Source organism: Coptis chinensis, chromosome 7, assembly GCF_015680905.1.
Source record: "Coptis chinensis isolate HL-2020 chromosome 7, ASM1568090v1, whole genome shotgun sequence".
Lineage (NCBI taxonomy): Eukaryota > Viridiplantae > Streptophyta > Magnoliopsida > Ranunculales > Ranunculaceae > Coptis > Coptis chinensis.
Window position 1 is genome coordinate 63,509,739 of NC_141462.1, and position 24,542 is coordinate 63,534,280.

General features: G+C 38.0%; 1 long non-coding RNA gene and 1 pseudogene across 2 annotated transcripts; one reads left to right on the plus strand and one right to left on the minus strand.

The window, feature by feature from the left end:
- The first annotated feature begins 210 nt into the window (after positions 1 to 210).
- On the plus strand, positions 211 to 2,890 carry LOC147488364 (heat shock 70 kDa protein 6, chloroplastic-like; annotated as a pseudogene). Its single transcript, XR_015202555.1, has 4 exons — positions 211 to 441; positions 604 to 793; positions 927 to 1,325; positions 2,254 to 2,890. The product of XR_015202555.1 is annotated as a heat shock 70 kDa protein 6, chloroplastic-like (transcript).
- Positions 2,891 to 4,507: 1,617 nt separating this feature from the next.
- Positions 4,508 to 5,530, minus strand: LOC147488365 (uncharacterized). The gene is made up of 2 exons (XR_015202192.1): positions 5,102 to 5,530; positions 4,508 to 5,019 (listed from the first exon to the last, which is right to left on the minus strand). It is a non-coding gene; the product is annotated as an uncharacterized LOC147488365 (long non-coding RNA).
- Between the last annotated feature and the right edge of the window lie 19,012 nt (positions 5,531 to 24,542).

Below are 24,542 nucleotides of genomic sequence, written 5' to 3' on the forward strand. Positions count from 1 at the left end.
AAAGCAAAAAGATTAAAAAAAAAAAAGAAAAACAAAATAACTACACGTCCTATTTGTACCTTTTTATTAGAAAAGTTTCTTTTCACATTCTTCGTCATCCTTCCTAAAAAAAAAAAAAAAAAATAAAATCGATAGGGTGTAGTAGCATTAGCCAATCATAATACTCCAAATAAACAACTAGGATTATTATTACCACCTGCAAATCCCATACTTCAACTCCAAACAAAATTTAAAGTCTTAGAATCCGGCTTTCGTGCATGGCTCGCTAAACAATCATTACCAGTCGAAGCCGCCGTAGTCACTGCCACGAGTGCAGTCCAAGGCGCTGCTATTGGTGGATTTATGGGCACTCTCACTTCTGATGTTACGTCTGCATTTCCAACTCCTCCTCCTGAAGCTGCTCTTAATCCTCAAGCCATGGCTTCACTTCAGCAAGCCCAGGTACTTGCTACTTCTTTTGGTTAAAATCAACTAGTTCAGGTGAATTTTGAATATAATTGATGGGTGAACCATTTTTTGTATTGGATTGTCATTGGTCCCTCTGTTTTATCGCTTTCATTGAGGTTGTACTGCATTTAATTTAACTTTTGGGTTGTTTTGTAGGGTCAAAACACTAGTCGAGAATTCCTTAAGGGATGCGAAACTCTCATTTAAAGACTTGGACGAGGTAATCCTTGTTGGTGGATCAACACGTATCCCAGCACATCAGGAACTTGTTAGGAAGCTGACCGGAAAAGAACCCAATGTCACTGTCAATCCGGACGAAGTTGTTGCTCTAGGAGCAGCAGTTCAGGTCAGTTTCATTATCATTCTTTGACAAGTCACCTAATTTGATATCTTTTTCCCATGAACAAATCGAATTGCTTGTACTAAAAACTATTCGATATGAGTTTTATTAATATATGCTGTTGTAATTCTTGCATTAGGCTGGTGTCTTGTCTGGAGATGTTAGCGACATTGTGCTCTTGGATGTCACACCATTATCTATTGGTTTGGAGACTTTGGGTGGTGTCATGACAAAAATCATTCCTAGAAACACAACTTTATCCACTTCCAAATCTGAAGTGTTCTCCACAGCTGCAGATGGACAGACGAGTGTCGAGATTAATGTCCTTCAGGGGGAAAGAGAGTTCGTAAGAGATAACAAATCTTGAGGCAGTTCTGGTTGGATGGTATTCCACCGGCTCCACGTGTTGTCCCTCAAATTGAAGTTAAATTTGACATTGATGCAAATGGTATTCTTTCCGTTACTGCTGTTGACAAGGGCACAGGGAAGAAGAAGGACATCACTATTACTAGTGCTAGTACTTTTGCCTAATGACGAGGTACATTCTCTTACAGTCTTACCTTCTTTTTCTTTTGTATTTTAATTTGTGTTTACTTTTGGTTTTACTAGATACCTTGAGCGCTACTTGTGTTATTGAGTTTATACCCTGATTAGTCAAACTGTTCACTGGAATAACTTAGGTGTGTTTCTTGTGAACTCAAATTCAAGGATCTGCATCTTGAGGTGAATTCATAAGTTGAGGCCTTGATGTTTATAAATTAATGCCACTCTTAGTCCGAGTGATTGGTGGATTAGATAAAAAGTTTATCCTATATGCATATCCAAGGAGTGAATAAGTAATTACACCTTAACATGATTTTAACTGGAAAAGCCTTTCCATGGAATTGCTTAGATTCCACAACAGGGTTTCAGCACGATATGGTTTAGTACGATTCATAGCCAACCTATCCAACTCACCTGCATACTAAGGCACCAGAAAGCCAGTTTTTGAGGGGTTTTGCCCTCACTTAGTTTGAGGAAACAATCAAGTCCCTGCTTGTTGTGCAGATGCACATCCCTACATTGTCAGCCTTGTCCATACTGTTGAGCACCAATACAGTAACATATCCTTCCTAGGCCCAGAAATTTTGTCATTGTGTATGGGTTTGCAAAATTTGGGAATGCATGTTGCTTACATATGCCTATTTGCTTCACGGCTTAGATCATCGTTATATAACATATGCATCCTCACACTTTTACCCTTGCATTTGCCAGTTTTATCTGGTTTTAGACTCTTGGCTATAGCACGTGTTTAAAAGTTGGATTGTATCTCATTTTCTGTGGATTATATATCCATTTTACCCTTGTTCCCTTCAATTCCTTGACCTTGATTCTTCTTCCTGTGTAAGCAACAGACGTTGTGTTAGCTGTTGTTCCTATTAAAACTCATACACACCTTACAATGGTTGATTGAATGATATATCCAGGTGCAAAGGATGATAAGCGAAGCAGAGAAGTTTGCGAAGGAGGACAAGGAGAAGAGAGACGCCATAGATACAAAGAACACAGATTCTGTTGTCTACCAGACAGAGAAGCAGCTCAAGGAGTTGGGCGACAAGGTCCCTGCTCCAGTCAAGGAGAAGGTTGAAGCTAAGGTTGGAGAACTTAAGGAAGCCATCTCTGGGGGATCAACACAAGCCATCAAGGATGCCATGGCAACCCTCAACTAGGAAGTCATGCAACTTGGTCAGTCCCTTTATAACCAACCTGGTGCCACAGGTGGTGCTCCTGGTGCTTTACCTGGCATTGATGCTGGGCCTTCAGGAACTACAGGATCAGCTGACAACGGCCCTGATGGTGATGTAATTGATGCCGACTTTACTGACAGCAAGTGAGAGATATAACTTTTAGAAGTCTTTTTTCTCAGGTCTCGTCATTGACCTGTATACATTGATTTTCCAAGAATGGAGTACACCATGGGAGTGGTTTTGTTGTGGCAGATTTAGCGGAGAGGATAAAACAATAGTAAACAAATAGTATTACCATTCAATGTTGGAGGTGTTTTCCATTGTGTTAATATACACTATCTGCTTTTAATATAATTGATGGGTTTGGGTTTGGAAACATGAGTACAAACTTTGCAATGATAACCACAAAACCAATTTCTCTCCCTAGCTCTTTGCACCAATCAACAAGGTCTTTTCGATTTTCAAATATCTGTAATCATTTTGTTATAGATTGTATTACATCACCATTCGGAAAAACGATATACTAAATTTATAAAAGTGTTTTCAAGTTCTTACTGTTGCAGTTGTAAATGCGTCGGTCGTATCCGGACAAACAAAATTAGAGTTTTCTGTCAAACTTTCTTGCTCTTCATTTTCTGACTCATAATTCAGTTGAAGCAAAGACAATGCATTTGGAGATGCACTATTAATAGGATGAGGCTGTTCAAAGTAAAATTTTATCAAAAAAAAAATTGTTTAGGTTTCTTATACTCAGTATGCACCCAAAAAAAATAGCACTTTGTTTAATATTGCAAATAAACTCACATTTTTGTTTGGTGTTTGTATCTGTTTATTATAGTAATCCAAAGTATAATAGTCTTTTGCGTTCTCCCATTCGTCAAAATTTGATTTTGAATTTTTTTCTTCATCCTCATTCGGTTGCTATTCATCCTCATTACTTTGGTATGATTGATTCAAATCAAAAGTGGGTATTTGCATGTTTATTGATGAGATAAAAAAAATAAGAGATTATTGGAGAAGAAGAAAAAAAAAAAAAAAACCTGGTCTTTTTCTTCTTAATCACGTAGAGTAAATAACTTGTTTTAGTTAATAAATATTTTGGGTACGTCTAATAAAAAAGAAGGGTAATTTAGGAAGCTAAATGTGTCTAAAATTATTTTTATTTATTTATTTTAAAGTTGGGGTACGGGAGTGTTTTGTTGGGTATCTCTAAAATCACCTAATTTTTTTTGTAGATATGATCTCCTAATTATTCTAAACATTGTCACAAAATAAAAAATTTCTAAGCTATAGTAACTTCAAAAGTATAATAATGAAATGATTTTCAAGTTGAAGCTGCTTACTCCAACAGAGAACCACATGAAAGCTACGACGACTTAATGGCCTATAGGTATTAATTTCCCCTCTGTTGTGTCACAGTTTTCCACATTTTCTTTATTTAGGTTCTAAATTCCACATAAACATTACATGCATGATTTATAATTATCATTAAAAATTGCTCTCACCAAGACCTAGAGAAAGTGGATATATAAACATTACATTTGGTGTTATATGATGAACTCCACTTACACGAACTCCAAAAAACCTCTAGTATGAAAAACAATGAATTAGAAGCTGATTTTTCATGGAGATGTTCTCCCCATAATATAGATCATTATTAGAAAAAAATAAAAAAAAAAAAAATAATAAATAAATAAAAATCAGCACAATTGAAAATGTCTAGACGTATCAAAATTTGCTTACAGGTTATAAAATTATCCAACAGTTCAGATTTTTCAAATTTCAAAACAACTTTTAACAAGGTTAAACATTTTCGTTTGGGCTGATTTTTTGTAGGGGGCTTCTCTATTATGAGAAGGCTATATTCATAAAAAAAAAAAATCCATTTTCGATAGTGGAGTTCATATAACGGGCTCAATTGGATAAACTTGAAATACAAAGGCAAAATGTGGTTTGCATAAGCATTGTATGTCATTACATGGGGACATTAATATATAGGCATTACAAATATTAATAAACATTACATAATGTGATTACTTGCAATTTATATAGATGACATTAATCTCTTTGGTTCGGAATCTCATTTAATGAACCAAATCTTTACATTTATATAATTTATACAGTACTTTGGCCATGAACTTCATCGATCTTTAAAGCACCCACCCATCTTCAAGAATTGTTCTCACTAAAAGTCGATACATGATGAAAAGTACTCTAAACATACTCTAGGGCTTTTTAACTTCTAGATCGAATTGTCATTGACCTCAAACTTTAGGGAAACAATTAAGTACAGGGTCTTGTATCGATGATACATGGTCTGCTTATCATTTGCTTGCTATATATATGAATCATGAAATGTACACAATAAATTGCAACGAGAAACATAACATTATTCAATGAACATACAAAGAGAATAAAAATTTATAAAAGGAAGAGGATGGAAATCCCAGATGAGCTTTGTTTCCGTAATTGAACTGAAGTATCCTCATACACGTAATATGTTCACTGAAAAATATACATGTGACCAAATATTTAGGCAAAAAACCTTTCATGAAATTGAAAATTTTGTAAAGAGTCAATCACTTACCCAATCAGATACGGTATGCCTGTACGTGGCAATCATCCCTCCCAATCGTCACCAAGAAAAACTTGTAATCTAAACTGAGCTGCTTCCAAAATACTCAGCAGCCTAAACCCTGGCCACTGAACTCGATCTACATTAGCTGCTCCAAGGCTAATGTTTTCGTACTCCCCATAGAAAATAGTTTGTTTTGAGCAAGGTCTCTAAGTCCTATGAGATCTATCCTGCTTAGTTAATCAACTCAGCTAAGAAGGATCTCATCACGACAACTCTTGAGTCTTGAGTATCACTGTAATAGAAACCCACGGTAAGTATTGTTAGCACCGGGTTGAGACTCAACCCTACACTTATATAAAAAAAAAAACACCCCGTGGTAGACAAATGTCGTCAATTTCTCCCTTGAGAAGTAACCACACTACCAGTCTTTATTTCACTATCTAAGGGGGCTTACAAAATATTACAATTTTGAAAACCCCAACAATCAAAGAATTATTGTCATATATCCTACAGTTTTAAGAAGTGACACCCCAATAAAATTATCATGTTGGCACAAATTCCTCTTGAAAGCATGGCCCAAAATATCGTCGAGATATCCGATATCTTGCCGATATATCTTGGTAAATTAGTACACCGATATCGATATTTCCGATATATATCCACCGAATATTGAACCCCTTTTTTTCCGAAATATATTGGAATTTCCGATATGAAACTTTATATCGCCGATATAATCGATATTTCCGATATAATCGATATATATCAGTTGACTTTTTTACCATTTTTAAATATAAATCCAATATTTCCAATATATTTCCGATATTATGTCTGATATATCTGATATTTATGATATTTTAAATAGTTTGGACTGGTCACCAAAAAAACCGATATATCCAATATATCTCGGTTTTTGGGTACACCGATATATTAACCGATATCGAAATTTTGGCCTTGCTTAAAGTACATTTGAAAAAGGTTACATACTGTTAAAATCTATAAAACCTTTGGATACGAAGCGTTACTCAGCTTTGGACCATATTTTTTGGGTTGGGCATTAATCGGCATTATACGTCACATCAACCATATTAATTTCGAGGGTTTAGAATGCATTTGGGTTTACAAACCGGTAATTCATTCATTAAGCCCCCACATAGTAACAACCTTTCCATACAAAGAGCCTTAAAAATGACAACAAGATTTTCACGGGCAAAAGAAAGTTAGACGGTTAATTGTGTTCTAATAACGTATTAATGAGTGTTATTTATGCACAAAACTGATCGATGCCCATGTATCAATTATTGATTGGGTTGTTCAATTAATACTATTGTGTGTTTTTTCTCCTAAAATTTAATCCAGTCCCAAAAGCCCACTTCAAACTCAAAAAGATCTCTGCTGTACACGTGTCCCCCGCCCTCTCACGTGATCCACACCGCACACTAACACCTCTCTCCAAAAACCGCTATGTCTTATTATATAGACTAGTGAGTGCCCGTGCCTTCGGCACGGATTGTTCTAGAATTGTATTGACGTGAAAATAGTAGTATGGATTTTAATCAATTTTTATTAGTCTTCTCTTAAGAGAGAAGTTTCAATCACATTGATATCTACCTATTAAATAAATAAAAAAAAACAAAAACAAAAAAAAAACAACTGCGAAAGGTGTTATTTCAAAAGTGGTGCAGAGTCTGATCTTATGCACACTGATTCATTGAAGAGAATCCCTTGCCGTACTGATTTACCCACCCACATTACAATATCGTCAATAAAATAGAATACATAGCCACAGAACATAAACTAAGAACAAACTAATCAGGCGATAGTAACATGTAAACCCTCCTTCGAGAAAATGTGCTCTATCTATGCAGTTGACACTGTCATGAAATATAAAATAGAAAACATTGATTAAAACACACACACAAAATGGTGGTTAAGGGATATATTATTTACTTAAGATGAACAAAAAAACTGTTTCAATACATACACATGAAATACAATTGGCTTATTTCTAGCATGAACTAACATAACAACATTTAGCAATATACAACCTCCTAGCACGTTCCAATGCTAATTTTACTCACACGTTCGATTAGGGAATTAAAGAACAAAAGAATAATCTGACTCTGGTACACACAAATGCTCATTTTAAGCCCATCCCTGGCGGCCATAGCTCTGCCATAGAGTTAATCATTTCTCCAAATGGGGAATCCATATGAGATGGATTGATTCCTTATGGGTACTCAAGCACTTATTTGACTTACAAAGATACTATTAGTATTAACAATTGCATAACAACAAATATAGTTGAATGAACTGAAATTCAACAGCGAAGTTTACTATTTTTAATCCACACCTATAACATATTATAAAGACAACTTAAAAGAGTACGTAAATCCATATATATATATATTTCTACATATAAATGAAAATAATTAGTTGAATCGAAAACAAAAAGTGGTGAATGAAGAAACTCGGATCCTTTAAGGAATGTACCTAGACGTAACGGAGTTCTTAACTTGATCTAATGTTTTATCTTTCATTATATCATTATCATGCTATTTTGTTGCACGAAAATCTTAGAACACCTATTTCGTAGTAACAACGTATGTCAACAGAAGGCATATGAATTATTGTAAAAAAGCTAACAAAACCTTCAAAAGTATTCTTATGACCTATAACAAAAATATAGTGAGAGATATCTTGTCAATGCATTAAGCTAGGGCAAATCACCCATGATTAATGTCAAGTCACTCATTATTATTTTTTATCTATTTTTTATTAATTTTTTGATTCTTCAATTTTTTAATTTACAAACTAATTAACATATACAGAGGCCAAGTGAGGGATCTTGTTATACCTTAGCTCTCATATGGGGACCAGCAAATTGGGACTTCACCAAACCCTTGATTTCCCACCTGCAAGGCGAGAATCCACATGATGATGCAAAAGTACAAACAACAATGGACTTCACCTAGCCCTTGATTTTCCATATGCCATCAAGTAGGAATGTAGGACCCTTGTAATATGTGATTACACAAAATGTGATGAGCGGTAATATTGCCGCCGTAAGGAAAATGAGATAAATAGTATTTACACATTATTCAGGCAAACTTTTTTACAAAACAACAAACAATCACTAAATTTTAGTTTTTCTTCCAGATGCAATAGAAGATAGCATATAAATATACAATCAATAAGTACATGAATACAAAAAAAGAACATTGCAAAGGCTTGCTAAATAAGAAGCATACCACTAAATAGTAAAATATCTTAAATTTGTGGCTTCTCGTTACACAACACTTATTAACTGAGATTAGTAAACAAATTCAAAAGACCTAGTCTTTTTAGGATAAAAATATACATCCTAAGCATTTTTCTTTAAATCCATCTCTTACGCCAAATTGATTAGCACTAATATCCATCCATAAATTTATAAAGAGGAAAAGTGACAATGTAGACGGTTCCCTAAATTTCTTGCATCAAGTTTTCTGTATATATGCTAGCGTAAGATATAAAAACCATGTGGGGGGGGGGACAACATGTGTTATCATATGACCTTAATCCTAACATCTTCAATTTTTAACTTTAAAGAAAAAAAAAAAAAAAAAGGGGATCTACAATGACAATAATCCCATAAAAAACAAAACAACTATACCAAATTGAAATGCATTATTTCAGAACAATTCAAGGGAACCCATTTAGTCTGTTGCCCCACCCCGCTTCTCTTTTGGTAGAAAGGAAAAATGTGGGTATTCTTTGTCCATTGAAACAATTCAATGAGATATAAGAAATTTTGCATTCTCGTTAGGAAGACCTTGTACAATGCAGGGGAAAGGATTTATTATACATTCTTTGATACCTTTTCAAGACAGTCAAAGGATTGGAATAAGAAATCGTAATAGCATATCAAAGAGCTTAGAACATGATGTACCTGAAAGATTAGATTAAAAAGAGCTCGGAAAAGCACATCGAATTGGGTGATTAATAGTAGAAGGCAACCGATTAATAAAGGTAGGAGTTACTACATAGAATCCATTTCAATAAGCAACAATTTTTTAATTCAATAGAATAGAAGGTCGTATAGAGTTTAAATAAAGGTTAGTACAAAAGACTTCATTTCTAAATGAAAACTATTTCTAAATGAATGCAATGTACGAAAAGGAATGACATGCATAAAAACCAAATCAAATTTAGAAAAAGCAGTTGACAATTTGAGCATGCAGAAAATCCACATAGACTACTACACAAAATTCATTTGATTGCTTGGTAATACCTGCAATATGAGCATTTGAAAAACATATTAGATATATCAAACAAATTATCCCAATATCCACAGTTAAATTATGACCAAATACCACTCCGCATACAGACAATAGTGCTTACTTTTCACTACATGCATATACCTTAACTTTCTAATATATACACCTCTGGATGTGGAGACCAACACTTTGAAGGGAGCTCTAACAAAGAAGTGCAACGCTCAAGCAAACCAAATGACGATGGATCATCACATTTGAAATATATGATCGAAAGTACAAGAACAAAATGCAGTTTTCTTTTAATGCAATCAAGATTTGTGCCGAAAAGGAAAAATTAGATAAATACTATCACAATTCTAAGCAACCGGGCTACTATTGTACATTGTAATAACTAATAAGCAATTGGTTAAGTCACGTGGCATCAATTAAAAAAAGCGGTATTAATATTTGCAACGATTTAAAATTGGTTACTTACGTTACACTAAATACCCAAAAAAATGCCCATTCAAGCAATTTGTTCTCTACTTCTTTGTCGATCAATAAGAATGACCCATTTCGTGTTACAAAGATGGAGTTTCAATAAACCAATTAAAATTTTCACATCCCCTGTTAAATTAAACCTGTAGACATTCAAGAAGTAATCCTAAAATTTCTTCAAATTTAAATACCCAAGTTTTAAAAGGATAAGCTATACCTCAATTATAAGCCAATAGAAATATTGAGAACTGGCGATGGATGTAAAAAGAGTTTGTAGATTAAAAGTCCAGCGAGAGTAACAGGTTAGAAGAGTTGAGATTATAGGGAACAAAAAAGGGAAAATCAATAAATTTTCCTCATTTGGTTCATAGTACATAATCCATAGAGGCAAAGAAATATGTTAAAGGCAGAGAAATAAATCCATTGAGGATGCTGAAGGGTAAAAGTCTCATAGCAATCTCTGTAATTTAGAACACCATGACAATGATTTTTTCGATTATTATCAGTGTAAGCAACAAAAGTAGGGTATTTTAATCAATCTGAGATAAAAGAAGAAGAAGAAGAAGATGTTGAATAGTGAAGATTGCTTACCAGCACAAATTTCTGGCGGCACTACTAATCAATGGTGAAAGAGTATAAGGAGAGACCCACACATTTTAAGAAATCTAACAACCAAAATAGGGTGGAAGAAAAAAAAAAGTAGTGAATCGCTAATTGTGTGAATAAAGGATAGGTTGTTGTGTTTTTCCCTCAATCAAACGACAACTTTCTTAGAGCTTCTTTGAACACTTCGACATAGTATTGTCTTTCTATTAAATAGTATATAGACTATATAAGATGATTGTATTAGATGGTTTACTTATTATGCCGTATTGTTCAATATATAGATGATATAAACAAATCAAATTGATATTAACATTGATTCAACAATGACCAAAAAAAAAAACTGCATCAACTAATTATAACTCATAGCTTAAAAAGTATCAAAGAAATAACTTAAAAAAAAAAAATTGATTCAGTTAAATGAAGTTCAGGTGATAGAATATGGAGGTGTACAAACCTTCCTTCCGTGATTCGTGGTTTTGCCAATCTACTACTTCCGTTGCTCAACTACAACGAAAAACAGAAAAATAAATCCCAAATTATGAAACCGACAACACATTTTTTTAGCAAAAAAAATAGAAAAAAGCGGCCAGTCTTCAACGAAGAATGCAAAATAAACAAACAAAAAGAGGGAGAAAAATGAACACGAAAAGACCAATAATTCTCCACACCGTACCATTGATTCTTTCTCTCAATACGTCAAAACTGAAATGGATTATTGATATAGGGGTGGGAGAAGAAGAAGAACGGAGAAAATAATACCAATTGTGACTAAAGAACATGGTGGTAAACTAAAGATACTTGGCGCTCAATTTGGTGAAGAAGATGACACCTTGTCCCTTTTAGATTAGAATTGGGTTATCTTGGAGGCGGAGAGAGAAGAAAAAAGAACAGTTTTTTGTTCAATGGTTTTTCATTTCTAATCGCAGTCATGCTGTAATCAAGGAAGAAGAAGGAGGAGGCAAAAGAAGAACATATTGGTTTCTTCTTCGCTTCATTTCGATGAGAACAGATGGGATGGGAGAGCGAACGAAAGGGTTTCTTCTAATAAAGGTTTTCACGATTAATATTCCATGATTAATATCCCATTTATTTTCTAATCCAACTCACACGCTTTGGTGGCACTATTGTAACCCTCGATTCTATTGGCTTGGGGAATTTTAAATACGGTGAACAAATTCATGGCCATTTGATGAAAACGGGATTCTTTTAGTATGTTCAAGTGGGAAATGCTCTTATTAATATGTACACCAAAATCAGGCACTCTTGAAGACTCTGAGATTGTTTATGAGAACATGGAAGAGCTAGATGTGATTTCATGGAATTCCATTATCAATTGCAAATGCTCAAAATGGATATAGGGATCAAGTCTTCGATACTTTTCGTTGAAATGCAGCAAAAGGTTTTTCAGCGGACAAATATGTTTATGGGAGTGTTCTTGGATCATGTGGACATAACAACAAGGCACTTCCTCGCTCAAATATATAAACCGGATGTAGTATGAATGTTTATGTCATGATCGCTCTTTTAGACGATATGCAAGTCTTGGGAATCTCAACGATGCATACCTTGTTTTCGAGGGGATGTCCGAGGAACATTGTTGCTTGGAACACCATGATATCTGCATATATAGAGAACTGATGCATAAAAGAGGGATCAGTAGCTCTTTATGCAAATGGGTGAGAATGGAATTTCACCGGATAGGTACACCATAGCCATCATGATCAAAGCAATGACAGTTCAATCGAAATAGTAGAGTGCAAACAGTTTCATGTCATTGCTTGTTAAATCCGGATACTACGGATCGCCAATTGGAAATGCTTTGATCACCATGCACGCTAAACATGGAAAAGTTAGCTACTCGTCGCGTGCTCTCAAAATGGGAAATGCCCCGATTGGCGTGATTACACATAATTGTGATAATGAGAGAAATATTTGGACTGAAATATTGGGGCACTATACCGTAGGTGGGGAGAAAAAACATTTGTCTACTCTACGGCTTGTGACTGTCTTCATCTCGCCCCTGCTCTCCTCTTCTCCGAAAAGAATAATCTTTTTTCATGTTTATTCAGTTTCTGTTGTTTATTTTCCTCTGTTCTTTTTCGATTCCAATGAATTCCTGCGGCATGGTAAGAAAGATTTTCATATACACAAAGAGAGAGGTGAAGAGGTCGCTCCCAAGGCCAAGCTACCCACGGTCGGCAATGAGATGAAACCAAGCAAGCCAGATTCTGACATAGGTGTTGGCACTAAGGACCAATCTTCAGTTGTGGGTCCAGGTTTTTATGGTACATTGAAGCCTATCTCTTCCACTTTTCACTTCTAACAAACCCGACATTGATTTGTTTGATCCCCAAACAAATGAACCGAGAGTGTTGGCTTTTATAAGAAAGTTGTATGCATCTCGTCCCAATTGTGATCCGATCTTTTCTGGTTGAATGGTGCTTTGCTGTTATATTTGTTTTATATTAATGCATAACGCAGCATGATTGGGTATGGAGGTCTTGATGTAGGAATTGTGTGCTAGGTGGGGTGAGCACCTAATTGATTGAGAATATCGCACACTCGCACCTCCAACTTTTGAGAAGATCCCGGCTTGTCACTACTTTTGTCGGAGTTATCTCAAGAAGCTGGTGTAAACTTAATTTATTACAACTTATGGATTTTCCTCTGATTACACCAATCACCATTACCTTGAGACGGTGATCTTTCAGCACACAATTCCTTTTAAGAAGTGGAGAACTTCCATGTAAAGTCCTGAATTATTATTAAGGGTATCTGTGTAAATTTCATATCAAATCTAGGGTCATTGATGTAAATTGGTCGTCGGGTTTATATTTCAAACGTACGTAACTTAATGAAATTTAACTCCGACTCATAAGTCACGTTAGGTAAGTGAACCATAGGCGAAAAATTTGACAAAAATGTCGGTTAGCGGCTTTTCCGCGTCGAAGCTGGCACGAGTTAACAGCTTACACGCATGAGTGGGTTATTGTCATAACCTGCGGTGAGATAGAATATAGCAGATTAAATTTAGCGGAATAGGCCGAAAAATAATCAAGACGCTAAGTCGAATTAGTGGGGGTTAGCGTTGATTAGGACCTTAAGCTTAATGTATTGGGCTTGGGCCTAAATATATCGGCCCAACTAGAGAAAAACGAAAATCGCGAAATAGAAAACCCGAAATCGCGAAATTGAAAAAAATCAAAAATCGGGCAAAAACCAAAATCGCGAAACAGGCAAAAATCGCACCTCTTCTTCTTCCCCAATTCGCACTTTCAAAACCCTAGGAGAGAGAGAGACCTAATCCTCTCAATTTCCATCGATTCTACCACAATCCTTCACACTCCCAACCTAGAAACACTACACTAAAGTAATCTACTGGAAATTTGAGCGTAACCAAGCGAAACTGAAGTGGAATCGCGGCGGCAGTTGGGGTAGTTCCTCTTCAATCAATTCAAACCCACGAATTCGAACAACCACTCACTAACAACAGTGAATTCAGGTGTGGAGACTCACAAAAATTCGGATTTTGCCCGTAACACATGGAAGGTGAGTTTTATTTTCGTTTTAAATAATTATTTGATTCGAATTCAATAGCTTGAGGTTGCATTTGATGAGAGATATTGAATGGGGGCATATAATTCGGCAAGAGCTATTTGGAGAGGAATGGCTTAACGAAATCAGTAGAAAATCCTTGGAGCGTCGTGTTTTCAAAGTGAAAGGTTAGTGAATTAAACTTAAAGTAAATCATTTGAACTTCGATTTTTATGTAGTTGGTTGTATTGAGGAAGTATAACTGAAATGGGATGGGTTTAATATCGGCAAGAGTTTCGGTTTGGAGAAGGAGAGTGCGATTTTGGTGGAGCAAACAAGCTAGGAACGATTTTTATTCTTGTTGGGTAAGAATTTGGTTATTCATTACAATTTCAATGAATTTATGTCGATTTATAACCTGTATAAGAGTTGATTGAGTAGTGATCGAGGGATAAGAACACCCACCCATTTTATTAATAGAATTAATGTTAATTGAGAGGTGTAGAATGGGTTGTAGTTAAAATTTGGAATTGGAATTGGGATGGGATAGGATTAGTAGATATGAGGGCTGCCATGGCTGAAATAGCCGTAGAGAGGATCTGTCGAGTAACAAAGGCGAAATGGCCTCAGCTCTGATACGGTAGTTTAGATGGAAAGTTATCCTAAACCCATTCTTAACGCCGAGAATTCTTCTCGACTTACACTAGATAAGAATTCCTCGTTGTTCGATCAATTCTAATAATCGACGATTTGTATATGCTATTATAGGAATGAATTCGAAAGTGGATTGGGTTAAAGCGGGATTGATTCAGTTGAGTGGGCCGGAGGAGAACGAGCTTGCTAAGGTAGGAACCTACATACCAATATATAGCCCTTATTTTCATGCATGATTTGAATTGTTTAACTAGGAAATAGATAGTTGTGTATCAACCATGCATGTATATAGGATATTCATGTTTTGCATTGTATTTTCTCGCTATAAACTATATATATAGATAGCTTTTCGCGTGAAATGGGTTTTCTCAGAAAATCGGGGCTTAGGGATTGTTTTCTTTGTTAAAAGTGAAAAAAAACTGGTTTTGGGGAAAGGTTCGCGTCTCTTGTCTCCGATGAAGGAGACGATGGATTTTTATAACGCGGGGAAGGATTTCCGTTGTTTGGAATTAGGTGCGAGGTTCTTTGATTTTTCCTGAATGGTTGTGTTATTTTACGATGATTCGCCGTTTAGGAATCATCGGTTGTTATTTACTACGATCGTCCGTTTAGGGAGTCATAGGTTGTTCTACTCGATTTCGAAATCCAGAACTCACACCTATATAATCAACAATTTTAAAAAGAAAAACTAGATATGTAACTAGAGTATTTGAAAACAATCGAATAATAATGGTATATATATATATAGATATTACTATGTTTATCACGGGGGATTTAGAAAAAACCGTGAATTCTATAAAGAAGGAACTGTCGCATTTCGAGACGCGGTTAAACTCTAGATTCAAACTGGTGGTGTACACCTTTTCGAGGTGGTGGGCCACCTTTAAGGGATGCATCCTTGGATGTAATCGGAATTCCTTTTCTACTTTTCTAGATAACCATGCTTGTAGTGTCATTTGTATGGTGATTAGCTTGAGTGGGGTTACATGTTACCTCGATGTAATGGAATCGAGAAGGGAGGTTAGTCGCGCTGACCCTTTAGATCCTTAGGATATCCGCATAGGTGGAGGTATTCAGCGGACGGCTCGGCAATTGATATAGGAAATGGGGTCGCACTAGTGACTCAGGAGAACACTCGGATTGAGCTATCTATGAAACTAGGGTTCGCGGCTTCAAATAATGAGTCGAGTATGAAGCGGTGATATTTGGACTAGACTTGGCCAAAGATCTAGGGTAAGCGAATTGTCTGTTTTCGATTCAATTTGGTAATTTGTCGGTCGATGGAGGGTTCTTGTTTCATTGCTCAAGGATGGCAAGGTACCTTGAGGTCCTACAACGTAAAGCAAGCAAGTTTGACAAAATAACTTTTGCCCCTTAGGCCGAGGGAGAATAGACACCCCATCGCTTTAGCTATGTGGTGGCGGTTCTTCCCCGGTTCCCCAGGGGTTGGACTATTGAAGTTAGGGTTTTAAAGCAAACCCGATTACATCGAAGGAGGGTGGGGTTTGGCTCACCTAGAGGAATCGGGTTGGATGGAACCGATAAAAGCTTTCTTGAAAGGAATTAGAGATAGAAAATAAGCAAGAGAGGCATAATAGAATAGTTGAGTCCGAGGTACACAATCTTTGGGGATGACCTTCTGAAAAAATTTGCATGGGACCATTGTTAAAAATGTATTGGTCCTTAGCCTCATCAAAGTTCGGGCTGAGGTACATGAAGGTGATTGCGGGAGTCATTCCGCGGGGCAAACAACTACTCACAGGTTGATATCGCGAGGGGATATTTCTGGCCCCATAATGAAGAGATGCCCACGAATTACACCCAAGAAATGTGAAATGCCAAAGGTTTGCACCTTTCATACATGCACCGGTGAGCCCTTACATAATGTGTTCAACTCTTGGTGGATTTTGCCATGGGGATTTGGATATTGTAAAGGCCTCTACCCATGCGAGTGGAAAAAGGAGGTTTATGTTGAGTCTAACTGATTATTTTACCAAATGGGTGGAGGTGTGGCCTTTCTGGCGAGGTTAAAGGAAGAGAACATGAAAGGTTCTTATGGGAGAACATCATTTGTAGGTTTGGGCTGCAATGCGATTATCATGATAACGGAACACAGTGTCTGAGGAAAGGTCGCGAGGAAGTTTCTTGCGTTTAAGGTGAAGCAGGGTCACCGGCCCTTACAATCGAGAAATGGACAAAAGGCTGAGGCATCGAACAAAATCATAATGGATAATTTAAAGAGAAATTGGAGGGCGAAAAGCATGGGGCGGATAGGTTAATTCGTGTTATGGGCTTATCGTACTACACCATGAACATCCACTAAGGAATCACCATTTGCAATAGCATATGGAGTAAGCCGATCAATACCCGGTTGAGATGATAGTGTCCCGACTAGGACCAGTTTGGAAACCGGGATGAATGAGAGGATATTAGCAGGACTTGTAGTTGATTGAGGAAAGAAAGAAGTAGCCCGTATTAGGTTGGAAGAGTACCATAGAACTTCAGAGACGATTATAATAAGCGGGTAAAGCCCGATCTTTCAAGGTGGGTGACTATGTCCGAGGGGAGAGTTACCCCGGCCACAAGAAGGAAAACGAAGGAAAGTTAGGTCCAAACTGGGAGGAACCTTACATCATCGAGAGGGGGAGCGTATGGGTTGCGAGGCTGCTTGAGGAACAAGATAGAAGCCATGGAATATTAGGTTGTTGAAAAAATTCCATGAGTAGGGTATGTTAACAATTACATTAAACACACGAATATCGTGGTGGCGGTTATGAAGAGGCAGACAAATGATGTTCATGTTAAAGTTTATTTTGTCGATAAATAAAGAATACAAAAGGTTTCATGTGTATCGGTAAAAGAAGGTAGAAAATCAAACTTAGGGGCAAGTGCATTACCCATTGAGGCTTCTGAAGCGGCAAAATTAGGGGGACGCAGGCCTTCATGGATCACATGTCGAGATCAAACATGGGGGGCAAATTGGGTTTCCCATCAGGGTTTCACATCTGCCCAAAAAGGCAGCGGAGGGGAATGAGCCCTTGCGGACCACATGTCGAATCAAACATGGGGGCAAATTGAGTTGCCCTATCAGGGCTTCACAGCCGCTTAAAGACAGCGGGGGGGGAAAAAGCCATTCAGCGGACCAGTCCGGAGGCGGAATCACACATGGGGCAATCGAGTGCCCCATTGAGAACTCCTGACCCAAAGACGGCGGGGGGCGAGCCGCCCGTGGACCATGCGTCGAGAATCAAACATGGGGGCAAAATTAAGTTGCCCCGATTTCCTCCTGACGCCAAAACGGCTGGGGGAGGAGTCCGCCAGCCGGACCCATGTCGAATCAAACATGGGGGCAAATTAAGTTGCCCCATCGGGCTTCATAGGCGCCCAAAGACAGCCGGGGACGAACCCGTGGACCACAAGTCGAATCACACATGGGGGCAAATTGAGTTGCCCGTATCGGGCTTACCGCCCAAAGACAGCGGGGGGATGAGCCCTTAGCGGACCACATGTCGGAGGGAGATCAAACATAAGGGGCAATCAAGTGCCCATCCCGGGCTTTGCGGCCGCCCAAAGACATCGGGGTTGTTAAAAACTTTCTTGGAAAGGATAAGTCAATCGGGAAACAAAACTGCACTAAACCTACTTCCAAAACTTAACATAAACCTAAAGGTACAATTTGAAATTACACTTCTTAAAGAGTTTACAATTGCCCACTATTAGATGGAAGGAACCAAACAAGCGGTCGATTGAAGACACGCTAGCCATGAAATCGGGCAAAAACATGTACACCAATTCAAATTTCATCAAACAAATTATGTGGATTGCAAAAGTACAAAAATACAAAGGGCAAATACATTCAAACAATGTAGGCGGCATATTCGTTGTTCTTCTACTGCGTCTTCTTTGAGGGAAACTTCATCCACATCCATAGAAATCGGGATCATCATCCACGGATATAGGTGAGGTAGTCTGACTTGGGAGTGGGTAGGGCTAGCTTGGTGTAGCGAGCTTCTATTGGGGAAGTGACTAGTGTGGGAGCTGAGATTTGAGTTTCAAATCTTGGAGCTAGAGGAAGAAGAAGGCCGCCGCATGATGAGCTCTTCAAGCTATTGTTTAAGTTCGCGGGCAATCTTCTTCTCCACTAGACCACGGAAGTGATCGCGACATCATTCATGGCCTGGTCCACGGCGGCACGAATGGCAAGCTTATCCGCCTCCTTTTGGCTCTATTTTGGAAGTAACACCCGTACATAATCCACGGTGCTTGTCATTAGCTTCTTTGGAGAGCTCTTTGGGCCTTCACAGCTCACGATTCGAAGATCATTCCGGTCCTTCTCCGGTGTGGCATACACGCCTTTCGGCCGTCGAGGCCCAAATTCTGCCAGCGACCTCAAAGATTCTAGGGTGTCTTTGTTAAGGCAGCGCTGACATACATATAAAACATCCGGACTTAGGCTGAAAATAAAACTTGTTACAAAGGTATGTAATAAAAGGATAGAAAGAAGATAAGAAGCAAACCTTTTCCTGACCATGGTAGATAGATGCTCTATGAGAGGCGGTGAGCTAGAGTCACCATAGGGCAGTCTTGGGAAAGATGAGAGTGAAAGAAGAGGGATGCGGCGACCGGGGTTCTCAGGCCGAGTCCCAAATAGTAATACGATCTCTAGCCTTGAACTGAGGTTGCCACACATCCCGGTGCTTGGAAGATGGGGGCCCCAATGGGTGGGGGTCTTTCCCATGATGGCGCGATGGGACCCGTGGGCGCTTATTACCTTGGTGGTTCGTGAGGGGTTTAGTGGTGTGGTCTAAGCCTTCTTGGTACAGGGGGCTTTATCTGCGCAACCCGGTGGGCTCATCATCTCTCCGAGTCATTTGTCCCATAATTTTAGCTTGTTGGGGGCCATGGCGGGGTAGTAGTAGTAGAGAAGGCGATGAGCAAAATCATCTTCCCGATCCGCTAAAAGCGGAATCTGAAAGGGGTGATATCTCCGGGACAATTTGGATGGGATTGAAGCGGATCGTCGGGGCGGCGGCTTAGGAGTGGTATATTTTGGTGGTGTACTTGAAGGACTTGTGGGCCTTTCTCTTAGGAGTAGGGAGGATTTGGGATGTCTTTCTTTAGGAGGTGATGGGCGATATAGGGTCCTTGGTATTTACCAATGTTTTTAAAGCGAGGGATCGAAAGAAAGGGTTACCTTTCTGCGGATCGTCACGAGAACTTCCTTGCAGGCAATTCCCAAATCCGCGGAGTCCTTAAAAAGATCTCGGAGGATATGCGGTGTAAATTTGGGATCGCAAAGTGGTCTCCAACCTGAGTCGGAAAAGAAAAGACAAATTAAAATCAAGGTTAGAAAGCGACATCGCAGCGGATCAAAAAATTTCCGCGTTACCGCGTTTAAGGAAGCTGAGATTCTCGGAGAAACTTGAGAGGAAGGTCGTGGAGATAAAACTACTCGACACATACAAAGGATAATAGTGCTAGACCTTATCGGAAGTGGTGATGTGGAGGACAAATGACTTTACGTGGGCCAGCGTTCAGAAGACTGGTACCCTATACTACCAAGTTTGGTGCTCTTTTTATATAATAGTGAGCTATCATATCACGGAGTTGGATTTTCGGAGAGTGGGTTTCATTGTAATGACTCACGGCATAAAGGATATGCGAAGTTACCTATGCCTTGGCATGGTGGAATATTGAAGTGGTTGCATGCCGACATCAAGAAGGGTTAGTGGAAAGCGCGAAAGCCGACCCGCTATCTGCCTACGGTAGCGATAAGAAAGCGGGCCGGCTTTACCAAATGAGGGAATTGGGTGATGCCGGCACGTGTTCAAATACCCGTCAGCGGGATACCATAAGAAGCTTTAACTGCATCTAAGTTAGGCTCACGGATTGAATACGGCCCGGTGGGGAGGAAGAGTGGTTTTCCTTCCGAGTAGAGGTTTGCAACCCGAGGGCTAGTAGAGCCGAAGTCAGGGATTCGGATCTAGCCACGGTCGACCGCTAGATGCACGGGAGTAGAGGACTCGACCCGGTGGATCTAGTGGCTGAGGTGCTCCACGATTCAGACTCAACATGGCCGAAATAAATAAAGAGAGGAACCTGGCTGAGGCGACAATGGGAGAACAAGATAAGAAGGGAAAAGGATGGAAAGTAAGCGCCAAATGACTATAACGGACAACAATTGATGGGATAGAAAGGAGGGAGACAAACACGGAGATGCAAGGCAGCAAGGGGTAACAAAGTGAAGTAGAAGAAAGACTTGAGCGAAGGCTGGAGAGCCCACAAAAATGGAGAACATTAAAGGGAGTAGAAGAAGCTAGAAGATGAAGTGAGAATAAAATATTGGAGTGGGGTTTTGAGGGAAGAGAGATGTTTGAGCGGGATTCTAAGAGATGGCGGCAAAAAGGTAATCTCAGAGAAAAATGACCAAGAGGAGGAAAGTGGCGTGGGGCCCCGAAAATTGGAAAGGCAGGGGTCGATCTCTGGCGTGCGTTTCGAACAAGTGTGAATAGTAATGAGCCGCGTGCCAAGAGGGAAATGAGAGGAGAGTGGTTCGGTTCCGTTGGCTGTTCAGCCGGGACCATAGAAGGGCCGAATGCCAACAAACTGAAGGGGCATCTGTATAGGGTATATCCATGACATGAGAGTTTGGTGGGTCAAGTGGGCGATGCAATATAGGAGATACAAGATCGGCAAAACATGGGATCCCGGATCATTTGTAACCTAAACTGTATGGAAACCGCAGCGACATGTGGAAAGACATGGGGATGCTAGATTGAAAAGAAGGTCAACGGACCACAATAGGCGGTTAGAGAAAGAGAAAGAGATATAAAGAAAGTGGTGAGAAAAAAAGGGAGAGAAAAAAAAAAAAAAAGGGAGAGCAATTAAAAGAGAGAAAAGTAAAAGAAGACAAAGGAACTTCATAGGGTGTAATAAGAATATATACAAATATAATATGAGAGTTTGTAATGGGAAAAGCTTGAGCGGTATGATAATGAGAAGTTAGCATCCTCCAAAAAACTTGAACCGCGACATATGACCACAATAGGTATGAAACAAATCAACTTCAATGTTTGCAAGAAATAAGCATAACTTGTACAAATTGTAAGAAATAAATCTTTGAGTAGTCTAATAGTTTGGTTATGAGGGAGCTTTAATAAAAGAGCAAGAAGAAGACTCAAAGCTACCCAAATTTTAATTCATCTTTCAAATGGTCTTTGTGCTATTCCTAGATAGAATGGAATAACGTTTCGGGCTACCCATATCCGAAATCAAAGGAAATTATGCTATACTTATATGTAAACTTGAGTCCCAAACCAACTCAAACTATATCTGACATATCAATCCATTTAAAAGAATCATGTAGTCTAGCACCCATCACATGGAATCTAAAAGGAATAGAAAATAATTTGACATGCTTTAAAGAGGTTCTCACAATTTCAACAACATGCATAATAATATCAATGTCAAACAACCTAACTTCCCTTGTGAGAAGAGGGTTCAATGATACGATAAGCACCCAAACTGTAATATTAAACCCCATTGAAATATAAATTTAGTTAATTATGTATTTAATAATCATGAAATAAGTATATTTTTGTACTTTTCTGGTCTTGATGATAAACATGAAAATATTGGTTAAACTGCGTTAAAGCACGGGGGCGATGTATATATGAATTTTTCCAAATCAGCCATGTGAACCTAAACAAAGGCGGATCAAAGTAGGGGACTCAAACATGACATGTCGAGTCGAGAATGGGACTATGTAAAGAAAAGCGTAAACTTTCGGAACTTCATATCAGCGTTAACACTGGACTCGATTTTGACAAGTAAGTCGCCTAAAATGATCGAAAGACGACTAGCTCTACCTTAGGCGAGAAATTGCAGAAATTGACATCGGACCCACCAATGGACATAGCACATGGACCACTTTTCGAGCCCACAAGAAGAGATGAGTTACCAATCATGGAGCATGTAAAACACAAAAGTGCCAAATTATTGGTGCAAAGTTGACACCTTGCATGTAATTAATAATATTAGGTGTTAATAGTGAAAAAAAGCAAGGTGTCACTTTGTTTTAATGTGGTGGATAAAAGTGAATTAAATGTGTGTGTGTGTTTTCACGTGCGATGAGGGGGAGAATTCTAAAAGAAAGGAAAAAAAACAAAACAAGGGGGGATGCACTCCATTTATTCCCTTGACTTCTTTTCCTTTTATCATGCATTATTTTTTTAGTTCCTTAGTAGTTTTTAGTTTTAGTTTTAGTTTTGAGTTTTTATGAAAAAGCTTGTAATAATTTTAATGGTAGAAACTTTTGTGTTCTTGTTCTAAATAAAATCTAAACTTCTTAATGCAAGTGAGTTCTTTTATTATTATTCTTCTTCTTCTTTCCCATTTACATATCTATTTGCTTCTTTCATTTATATCCCTCTAATCATGAGCTAAAACCTTCCCTTTGTGGGGGGTTAATGATGCTCATGTGAGGGATAACCTTTGTGTTGTGATTTTAGTAAGTTGTTTAGGAAGAACAACTAGACCTACATCCTATCCCAAAATGGTAGTTGGTGTAGAGTCTAGTTAGAAATCAAGGTGATGATCTTTGAGATAAATCATTGCTTTGGTTCTACATGCTAGCAATCACTACAGCATAACAACACTTTTGTGACGGCTAGGAGGCGTCAGAAATATTTATTGTGATGCCTACAAGGCGTTAGAATTTAGGCGTCGTGTTAGTGTCGAAAATATTTGTGACACCATTATGCAAATCACAATTCACATATTTCTTGGCCTTTGTATGCGCGTCACTAAATGTGCATTACTAAAGCCTGTATGACGTCACTAAATGTGCATTACTAACGCCTCTACGCCGTCACTATTAAACTTTTGAATCGCCTAAAAAACTGGTGCTATAACTTGGCACCAAAACAAATTAACGCCTTAGTACCGTCAGTAATCATAAATTTGTCTTTTTTTTTTTTAAATGCTTACTGACGGCCTGTCAGGCATCACAAATTATTATTTATTTGAAAAAAAATAATATTTGTTTTTGATTTCCATTCTTATATTTATATTTTTTCCCCTGAAATCGCCTGCATAAATACAACCACATAAGCCCCAAACATATAATATTATTAAGACTTGACAAGCAATTATACACAACGATAATCTTGGTAATAACCATCACCAAAATTTGACTAAGTATATATATCACTAAATGAATAACATGTAAATTAAAAGATATAAATGTATGGATATAGCAGAATCTACCAACATACTATTTCAATATAATCCCTATACAACAACTCAATTTCACATCCTAAAAAGCAAGAGCATGGGGTCCTTGGCGATTCTCTTGGCGGTCTGGCTCTAAAAACATACACACCTGGACCAAGTTGGCAGCTACATATCTTGATTGATGTGTATTTTTCCTTCATAAAAGCAAAAAATTCATTTCAACTAGACCTTAGTCAATACAAGCTAAGGAACCACTAAAACAAGCTATTAATTAGTCAATATACACAATTTTTTTCACTAACAGAAAGCGATCTTGACATAATATGCTCTTCCACATGCATGATTTCACAAAAATGAAGTTTACTTTGAAAGTGGGTATGAATTGCATATTAATGTATATATACATACAAATGGTACTTGTTTTGCATGGCTATCTCTATCTATCATTATAAGTGTCTATTGTTGCATGTTTAGTATTTTCTCGATTATAAAGTACCACGGTCTTGTTTAATAAGTCGATTTTGTCAAGAAAGAGGAGAACATTCCAACGAGGGTTAAAATCTGAGTTGGGTAAGTTGTTTCTAAAATCCTACGGGGTAAAAGCTGCTCTCTATATGACACTTTCGCAATCTCAATGAGTATTGCGAAATTGAATTATTTACGCCAATACAAAAGTAGTATTTTAATTT